General features: G+C 37.7%; 1 protein-coding gene across 2 annotated transcripts in view; it reads left to right on the top strand.

Moving 5' to 3' along the window:
* adcy9 (adenylate cyclase 9) overlaps positions 1 to 10,807 on the top strand; it is a 111,829-nt gene that overhangs the window by 2,593 nt on the left and 98,429 nt on the right. The window lies entirely within an intron of this gene.

Genomic DNA, 10,807 nt, shown 5'->3' with positions numbered 1-10,807 from the left:
GCAGTGGATTTTTTTATGGGCAACTGAAGATATTTTTAAATTATTTTATATTAATAATAATGGGGGGGGGCATTGTTTGAGCACAAGGTACTTGTGGTTGAGAGAAAAATAACATTTTGCAAGTGGTATATATGGCTTTCTTCACCTCCCCCCCACCTCCATATTACATTGCTAACAAGTTGTAAAGTTAGTATACAGGAAGCTATGAGATTGAATTTGAGATGGATTGAAAAGATGAGCACTAAATTATTAAGCTAGCTTTAAATCAGCAGTGTAGGGGTTAAGCAGTGTGAACTGTTTTTGTACCCAGGAAAGAATCACTTCAAACTTGGAACCTTTAGTGGGATCCCAGAAGAAACATCAGTGAAAGAATAAATTTTATTCTTGGAAAAGTACCGAGTATTTTTATAATCTACGTCATAGTTCATACACTGAAACATTTAATGTTTAGATCAGAGAAAATGAAAATTTCACTAAGTTGTAAGTTTTACTTAATATGTGAAAAACTAATTCTGAAGAAATTGTAAACAAGCACTTTGGATGATTCACTATAAAAATATTCAGTTATTTGCCAGCCTTTGTTGAAAAATTAAACTTTCCTTGCATCTGTTATGAAATGTAAGGAATACAGAACAAGAAACTCAGTTAACCCAAGATTCTGTATCTTCAAATTTTAGTTTTTTGGTCTAGATGCCTAGGATTTTGTAGAAAGTATGGAAATTATCTAGAATTATTTGCTGTGTATCAAAAATATAAATTCTTGAGAAAGAAACATTTCCACCAAGTCTTACAAAAGAAGGATCTAAAGAGCATCTCTTGCACAGTGTTACCTCCAGTTAAAACTAGCCATCATGTCAACCTCGGGGACCTAATGAAAGAAATATGGAAGATCAGATGATGCTAGTAAGATTTTAGTTGGGTTCCTGACCACTTTTGGTGACTAATTCTATATTCCATTAAAAAAAAATGCCTTTTTTTTGAAATTCAGGCTGATCTCTTTCCTTGGGTGAATGCGATCAGTGATGTGCAGCCGTGATCGGTGCTGGGTCCTCTGTTTGTCATATATATTGATATGGACGAGAATGTAGGTGGCATCATTAATAAATTTGCAGATGACACCAAACTTGGTGGTATAATGGACAGTGAAGAAGATTGTTCAAGGATAAAACAGGGTCTAGATCAACTAGGAATGTGGACAAGGGAATGGCAGATGGCATTTAACTCTGACAAGTGTGTGAAGTGATGCATTTTGGGAAGTTAAACCAGGGCAGGACATTACAGTGAAAGGCTGGGCCCTGGGGAGTATCATTGAACAGAGAGACTGTGGGGTACAAGTACCCCGAAAATGGCAATGTGGCAAGGAAGGCATATGGCCTTGCCTTTATTGGCCAAGGCATTGAATGTGAGTTGCGACATCACATTACATTTGTACAAAATGTTGGTTAGGCTGCACTTGGAGTATTGTGCGCATTTCTGGTTGTTGCAATATAGGAAGGATTGATTAAGCTAGAGAGGATGGAGAAAAGATTCACAAAAGTGTTGCCTGGATTGGAATGCTTAAGTTATTGGGAGAGATTGGATAGGATGGGTCTGTTTTCCTTGGAGTGAAGGAGGCTGATGGATGACATTGATAGACATGTATAAAATTGAGAGGCATAGATAGGGTAGATAGCCAGTGTTTGTTTCCCATAGTAGGGGTGCCTAAAACTAGAGGATATAGGTTTAAGGTGAGAGGAAGGAAGTTTAAAGGGGATTCAAGGAGTAAATTTTTCACTTAGTAGTTCGTATCTGGAATGAGCTGCCAGAGGAGATGGTGGATGCAGTAACAAAGATTAAGAGGCATCTGGACAGGTACTTGAATGAGCAGGGCATAAAGGGATATGGAATTAACACAGGCAAGTGGGATTAGTATTGATAAGCATGGCAGTTGGCATGGATGCTGTGGGCTGAAGGGTGTACAAATCTGAGCAGTCTTGAACTGTCATTCTAAGCTATGGTATAAATTAGAAATTAATTTCCACCCCCACCCCATCATAACATGTGGAAATTAAAGCTAGGCAATCTACTTAGCTAAGCCTGTACCTGTACTCCTTTTAACAAAGATCATTCTAATGCTTTTGGAAATAAAAAGAATTGCTAAGATGTTGCATAGCCTTCAATTATCAACTCTAGTTTTGGTGTTTGAGAAAATGTATTTTTGATTGTCACTTGTTTTGATTCTGTAATTCATGTTCTGAATCAATATTGTGGATAATGTTTCTAGAGATTACTTTTGAATGGAATTTAACTTGATGTAAATGAAACCCAAATTTCTTCCGAGCCACCTACATGAAATTTTCAGTGTTGCAAAAAGCATATTAGCTTGTAACTATAGACATTAGTTTTTGCTTTATATGAACAAAACAAAAAAAAAAGTGCAGACGCTGGAAATCCAAACTTTAAAAATTGCTGTTAAGGCCAGACAGTTCCTGTGGAAAGAGAAACAGTTAATAATTCACGTTGATGACCTTTTATCAGATGAATGAGTTAACTTAATCTCTGGGTTGTTATAATGGTGTAATTTCCATTGTATCTCTTCACGTTAGTTTGTTTTTGGAAACATTGTTCAAAAATATAATGCTCAGGAGCAGGAATTGGTGTTATGGCCCATGAGAGTACTCCATTCAGTACAATCGTAGCTGAACTGATCTTTGCTTCATCACTTTCCTGTCTGTTCCCCATAATCCTTGACTTTTCTGTAGTCCAAAAAATGAGCATCTCACTTTGAATAAGCAATGATAACCTCCATAACTCTCTGGGTAGAGAATACCAAAGATTCAGCAGCTTTGTCTCCATCTTAAATGTGCAAAGCCTTATTCTGAATCAATGCCCTCATGAGAAGAAACATAAAGTCAGCATCTAACCATTATATTCCTTCAGAATCTAATGTACTTCAACAAAATAATTTCTCATTCTTCCAAACTCCAGTGCCATACTTGATCAGCCTTTCCTTGAGGACAATCCCTTCATTCCTGGAACCCACTGAGTGAACCTTTTCTCAATCATCTCCATTGCAAATAAGAAGACCAAAATTAAATTGCAGATACTTAAATCTATTTTTCCAAAGCTTGGACCCTGTGCTTTTATTATTTGCTGCATAAACATTATTCTTAGAAGCATTGTGAACTGGATGAAAATATTGGAGAAAAATAGTGACCTAAATAGCATTGGAGCTACTATAACATTAGGAGCTTTAATTTTGTTAGATTTATAATTCTACTGTGCCAGTTGAATGTATAATGTCACTTGTAATTGACATATATATATTTTAGGCTTCATTTCTTAGCTTTCTAAAGCTGTTCTAAAAATAGTCACCTCTATGTCTTTTGCCTATCAGTATTTTCCTGCATCTCAAAAGTGCACAATTGTACTCCATTCTTTTGGTTGATACTTTTAATTGCTAAGTCATGCTGAGCTGTTGGAATATTCTTTTTTTTAAAAAAAAACTTCCTTGTAAGTACCTGAAGAAAATGTGGTTCTTGTACCTTGCCAAGTAAGTCCCTGAGCAATACTTCCAAAGTAAGTTAAAGGATTAACTGTAATTATAGTAGAACCTTACTATGCCCAAAGTGACTGCCATTTTGATTATCTGCACCTATCACCTGTCAAAATGTAAAATATATAGTATAGCCTGAGGTGCCCAAATAATTACTTTCTGAAGTGCATTTGGAGATTTGTATCTAGAAAATACAGTGGATATACAGCACAATCCCACTGACACCAATTAGCATGTCCAGCTGATATAAGGACTGGGATGTTTGGCAGTTCATCTCATTCAATAAAAAGCAGCACCTCATTGTGGCATTCCTGTGGTATTGCAAAGAAATGCATGGTTGGAACCTGCACACTAACTCAGCTGTGATTGAACTGCCAAAGTAATAATCCAGATCAATTTGAAATAATGTAACTTAGTTGAAAAGTCATGCTTGGAGCTGGTAATTTACTAAATAGCAGTAAGTTTTCAACATGACGACTACAATTGTTGAAGGTTTGTTTCATTGTTTAGTTGCTGGAAATTGCATTATGCATTATCCTATAAGCTGCTGTGCTGTGGAGCTTCAGGCATCCGGTTCACTAATGTCCTGCCATCCCTGCCTGATCTGGCCTGTATATGACTCCAGCTCCATCAATGTGACTGACTGCTAACTGTGGCCTGGTTCAGGGGAATTTAGGGATGGACAGTTAGTACCAGTGTTGCTAGCAATATCCACATTGAACAAATTTTTAAAAGTGCAAAACCATTTCAGCATTTATGAATGATTACTCATTTTATTTACTGTACTGTCAATGAGGCAAAGACTAATAATGTTGTAATGGAAGTGTATGTTGAGATGGTTAAAGAACATTCCTAAGCACAGACCAATTTGGGTAGTGCCGTGTAAAGTTGGAGAATTATATAATAGAGGTTATCAAGTTCATTATTGCCTATATCAGGTCTTTGAAGGAACTATGACTTTCACCCATTTGCTATTTTCTCACAACTGCACCCACTTCAATATGCATTCAGTTGTCTTTTGAAAGTTGCTATTAAATCTATTTCCATTACAGTTTTGGACAGCGTATTCTAGCATTAATGGCTTTTGCCACGAAGTTGACTTTTAACTGCTTTCTGAAGTGGCATAGCAAATCATTCAGTTTGAAGGCAATTACAATGTTAACAATTGCTGACCTTGTCAGTAATGCCCAAACCCATGAAGTTTTAAGAGATAAGCTTGGAGTGTTGTAGACTTTGCAGTTTGATGCTTGAGATTTCCCCTCTGGGTACAGTATACAGTGTCTGAACCCAATGTATGGACTCCTTTGCAAGTCTCTAACCCTGAATCTCAGAATATAATCATTCAATTCAAGTACCATTTGTACGTGGAATAATCTTATGGTTGGGATTCTTCCACCTTGTGGAAATCTTCAAAGAACTCAGTGGAAATTCCTTTTCTGAGGATGCATTTGTTAAATGATGCATTATCCACTTCTGAAGGCCTTTGCAACAAATTCTGACAGTACCTCTGACAATGTAGATTAGGTTCAGAATATAGGATCTATTAAACTATAGAAGTAAATATTAAATGAAGAGTGAGAGGGTGACTGGAGCTTGCCTCATTCTCTGCTTCAAGAGAAGAGAGAGGTGTTTCACTCTCATGATACTAGGAGCTCTCTATCAAAGTAGGTCAGTGCCGTAGTCTCCTAGTGAAAAGCTTGTCTTACAAACAGATCGTACAGGTCAATTCATTACACAGTGCAGTTACATTGAGTTAGTACAGAGTGCATTGATGTAGTACAGGTAAAAACAATAACAGTACAGAGTAAAGTGTCACAGCTACAGAGCAAGTGCAGTGCAATAAGGTGCAGGGTCACAACAAGGTAGATCGTGAGGTCATAGTCCGTCTCATTGTATAAGGGAACCGTTCAATAGTCTTATCACAGTGGGGTAGAAGCTGTCCTTTAAGTCTGGTGGTACGTGCCCTCAGGCTGCTGTATCTTCTACCCAATGGAAGAGGAGAGAAGAGAGAATGTCCTGGGTGGGTGGGGTCTTTGATTATGCTGGCTGCTACACCAAGACAATGAGAGGTAAAGGCAGAGTCCAAGGAGGGGAGGCTGGTGTCTGTGATGCACTGGGCTGTGTCCACAACTCTCTGCAGTTTCTCGTGGTCCTGGGCAGAACAGTTGCCGTACCAAGCCGTGGTATATCCAACTAGGATGCTTTCTATGGTGCATCAGTAAAAGTTGGTGAGAGTCAAAGGGGACAAACCAAATTTCTTTAGCCTCCTGAGGAAGTAGAGGCGCTGGTGAGCTTTCTTGGCCGTGGCATCTACGTGATTTGACCAGGACAGGCTGTTGGTGATGTTCACTCCCAGGAACTTGAAGCTCTCAACCCTGTTGACCTCAGCACCATTGATGTAGACAGGCATGTACACCGCCCCCTTTCCTGAAGTCAATGTCCAGCTCTTTTGTTGACATTGAGGGAAAGGTTCCTTTTGTAATTATTTTTGATGTGAATGACTGGCCAGCTGCCTCTGTAAAAGATAATGAAGTGAAGGGTGCCATTGAATTGAATGACTTGCTGGCCATTTCAGAGGGTTTTGTTTTTAGGATGTATTTGCCAGCATCATTTTCCTCCTGTTTCTGCCTCCGTGAAGTGGATCTTTGGCTTCTAATTAAATTGTTTTGAAGCTCATGGGGAGAGAGACTAGAAAGTCCTATTGTAAGTATTGAACCGAGTTTGTGGGGCTCTTAGTATTGGATTTAAACCTGATGTCATTATAAAGGTGCACTTCTGTTAGTTATTCTTTTTGCTTGTAACCCAAAGTCTTCAACTACAATACACCACTGCATATTGGGGGGGGGGGGGGGGGGGGGGGGGAAGAGAATGGGTTGAGTTCTAGAAAACAATCCATAGTGTGATTTTCCATGACATGAACTCTTGTTTCTTTTGCATTTTGTGTTTAGTTATTTTTTTCTCACAGATTTCCATAAGAGCAAATTTTTATTTTGTGCATCAAGTTTTTGGTAGTATTTTTGAGTTCCATACCTGAGCTATTGTAAAGTGCGGGTACACTGTACTGAAAATATTTCAGCTCATTTTGAAAGTATTGTTCATCTTCCTCTGGAAGACAATGCAAGTGGGGCTCTAGAGGTTGATGTGTTGTTGAATTGGGTTAGCCTGTAAAATTGTTCTGTGCAGCTTGCAACAGTTGAGCTACTCTTGGGATAGGTAAATTTAATTGGAATGAGACTTTTATAGTCTTCCAAAGGGACTGTTGTTTTGTTATCTAATTTGGGCATGATATTCTATAGACTAATGGCTATACAATATAATGGAGACATGGAAAGTTTTATATACGTATAGGTATTTAAATATGAATGTTTACACAATTCATTATGCCTAACTATATAAAGTCGATCTAAGGTTCTCAGATTAGAAGTCAATCAGTCAGCACAGCTAAATGCAAGGTAAAGAATGGTGGGCATTGTAGCTCATGGGCATAGATCGAGGGGAAGGGAAGGAGAAATATTTAAGTTGCCACTCTGACATTTTTATTGACTGTCCTTCCATATAAATAAATTACTTGAATTTTCGTTCTATAAATAACTTGAATTTATATTGAATTTATGTATTAAAACATTGAACTGTTACCAAGCAAGGATAGATATCCGACAGCTTGGTCAAAGGGGTTGGTTTTAAAGTGAAGACAGAGGCAGAGATAAAGGATGGAATCCTGGAGCATGGCCCAAAAGACTAGAGTTGGATGAGTGTGGAGATGTTGGAGGATTTTAGGCCCAGAAGTGATTTGAGATGAGAGGTGAAACTATGGAAGGATTTGCTGTTGTGGCTCAGTGATGAGTGAAAAAGCTAGGTGCAAGTGAGCAGTAGAACTTTGGATAAATTCTGTTTAGCACATTGGAGGCCAAGCAGAAATGTTTTAGAGGTAGCAATACTGTGGACAAAGTTCCATTTTGAGTTTCTAAATATTACTGGAGCGTTGTGGCAAGTAGCAGCAAAGTTATTGATTGAAAGGTGTGGTTTAGAGTTTGTCTGATAAGACTGATTTTATTTGCTTTATTCAAATTTGGGTTTCAAAGTAATCAGGATTTTATTTGAGCCTTATTATATAAATTACTAATTGTGGGGAAAATAACATAGCTTTTTTTTGTCTGGAAAGAATATTCGAACTGTGAAATTAAATCCTGCCTCTGCCACAGCCACCCCCAGCAATATCATGTCAATGTCCTAATGCACTGTATTTGGGTGGTAGATGACTCTGCACCTCAAATTCAAAGTCAATTTACTTCATTGATAAGTACTCATAGAGCCCTTGTGATGTTTGGTGGTGTTACCTTGCTGGTAGATCTGAAATTGGAGCACAAAGAACCATTAGTAGTTATGCCATGAAATGCAAGCAAAGTAGTGTGCTCTCGCTTCTGGGTAACTGGTATAATTAGCTCAACAATTGTTCTTATGAATCTTAGTGTAAGGTAATAAGGTCTATGACAAGCTAGCCTACAGATTTTGAAACTGTCTAAACAAATTCATTTTGCATAAAGGCATTAGTTGTCCAAGGTTGTCTTTTGAAGTGAGTTATCAGGTGAAAGTAGAGAGGCCATCACAAATGTGACAATCAGGTGGATACATTTTGTGCTACTTGTAGGTTTACTTTTTTTTGTAAGTGTATCCTGATGTGGAAACTGCCTGAAATGGTTTAATGCCAGGAAATTGAAGTAAATCAAAAACTGGTACCCTTTTAATGACATTGTAAGTTAGCTCATTTACTCTTTTTTTTTATTGAAAGTTGCTATTCAATTTGCTGCCTTCAGCATTCTAGGCAGTGCCTTCCAGATCATAACAGTTCACTACAACAGTTAGTAAAAATGTTCTCATCTCCCCTCTGGTTCTTCTGATTACCTTTTTAAATATGATGCTGATGTGACCTGCAGTGGAAAACTCCTTTTTTTTAGCATTTCAAAAACATTTTTTATATACAAGTCTCCTTTTAACCTTTTGAATAATGAGTCCAGTCTCTCTGATCTCTCCACCTATGTGTCATTCATCCCTGTTACCTTTCAACTTTAGAGGAGTTATGAATAGGTGGCAGTCAAACAATAATAATATCGGAAAGACGAATATTTCTGAAGAGGGTGGAAGGATTTGGGTCTCTTTTCTGTTGGCATGAGAAGCTAAGAGGTGACCTAATAAGATTGTGAAGGATTTTAACAAGAGCAGGGAGAGAATGTCTCTGCTTGTGGGGAAGACCATAATTATAAGACAGTTACCAAGAAATCATTAGAGAATTCAGAATATATTTTATCCAGAGAGTGGTGAGAATGTGCAACTTGCTACCACTGGGAGCAATTGAAATTAATAATAAGGACACAGTACACTTAAAGAGAGGCACACGAGAGAGAAGGGAGCAGAGATTTAGATGAAAAATAAGGGGAGGCTTAAGTGAAGTATAAACACCAGCATGGACTAGTTAGGCTGAATGGTCTATTCCTGTGCTATTTATCCTATGTTATCCTGTATAAAATGTAATGTCCTTCCTTCTCATTTAAAGATTCTAATTTTTGCAGCATCCAAAATATGAAAATGAAGGACTAATTTAGGAATATTTTACTAACGTATGTTAATATCTCCTTAAATGGATCTTTCATGCCTTTGTTTTAGTGCCCAGATGTGACGCAACGTTCTAAAATTTAACCCAAAGTGTGAACCCAGTGTTTATGCTGAGAGTTTTGATAATGGTCTTAAGGAACCTTCCAGTAATGTGCCTGTGAATTTTTTGTCAGGCATATTAAATGCACTGTTGCAACAAACCAGCTGGCTGTTCTCTCTCTCTGAGCTGATGAGACTGCACACAACTATGACATGTAGTAGTTTATCTTGTCCACTTGTGGTTGCTGGAGGAGTTCTTCATGGTGTTATTACAAAAGTGTTAATTGTACAGAGGAATTAACAGTTACAGTCCCATTTAGTGTGGGCGGGGATTTTAGGTGAAATCCTCAATTACCAGATTCAAGGTGAAGTAGTCTGTGCCTCAGAATTCAAATATTGTTGCTTTTAATCTTCAAGCAGGCATCTAGTGCTTATAGTCTTTAAGCATGATTCTTTAAAGTCACGTTTTGGTAATATGGTGTAGAATATTGTGCTGTGATTTGACATCTTGCACAGCAGTCGTGGATCATGAATTTCTTGTCCTATATGATCTTTGTACTGAAGCAGATGTAAAATTTATAAATATTTCTTCTTCTTTCTAATTCTATTTAAGTATTGTTTGTTAAAATGCCAGTTATTTCAGGGCTACATCCAGAGTACTTGACCTTTGGCATAATCTTTTAATACATTGGTCCTTTCTAGAGAGGATAAGATGTGTATGTTCTGGTAATCCAGAAACCTAGACCAATCCACAAATCCCACTATGCCAGTTTGGGGGTTTAAAAGAAAAATCTGTCCTTAGTAATAATGAAACTGTCAGATTCACTGATGTCCTTTTTGGGAAGAAAACTTGTATGGCCTGGCTTGTATATGACTTCACATTGGTGAATGGAGGTAAGGTACTGATCTCTTGTGACATGATTGAATAGCAGAATTCACTTTAATGATTTGAACACCCACACAGTGTGGTTGATTCAAAGTATCAATTCATTTGGGGGTAGGGGAGAAAAGATAACTAATTGTTGACCACAGCAGAGCCACTATATATGGGTGATAACATTTTCCTAAATGAATCCTCCCTGCCTGGCTGTACATTCCTCATTTGCTGTACCATGTTATCAGTGTGCTGTTATGTTAACTTGTTTGTCCTTGACTTGAAATGTATTGGCACTTATACCCTGTGTATATGTGCCTATGACAACAATAAACCTGAAATGCTGTGGCTCTGATTAGCAAAGCACATTTTTGGTCCATCTCTCTACACTTCTGGTACTTTTTCATCCTTTTGAGTATATCCATTCTTCCATCTCTTTTGTCTTTTGTCATTGCCATTCTCCACTATCTATGCAAGTAAAATAAGTATTTCCTAGCTGACATCTTCACTATTTTCCTTCTGTTGTACTAAAGAAATTTTATCCTCTGATTTTAAACCACCTTCTTAAAGCATGCTCTAAATTTTGCATAAGAAATAGGAGTAGGCTGTGAGGCCCCTTGAGATTGTTCTGCAGTTCAGAAAGATCATGGCTAAAATGGCCTCAATTCCATTTTTTTTGGCCTGGTCCCTTCATCCAAAAATCTATCATGAGTATATGTAATGACTCAGCATCTACAACTGTAGGATAG

Source organism: Pristis pectinata, chromosome 8 (assembly GCF_009764475.1).
Source record: "Pristis pectinata isolate sPriPec2 chromosome 8, sPriPec2.1.pri, whole genome shotgun sequence".
NCBI lineage: Eukaryota > Metazoa > Chordata > Chondrichthyes > Rhinopristiformes > Pristidae > Pristis > Pristis pectinata.
This window is presented reverse-complemented; position numbering and strand designations above follow the sequence as displayed.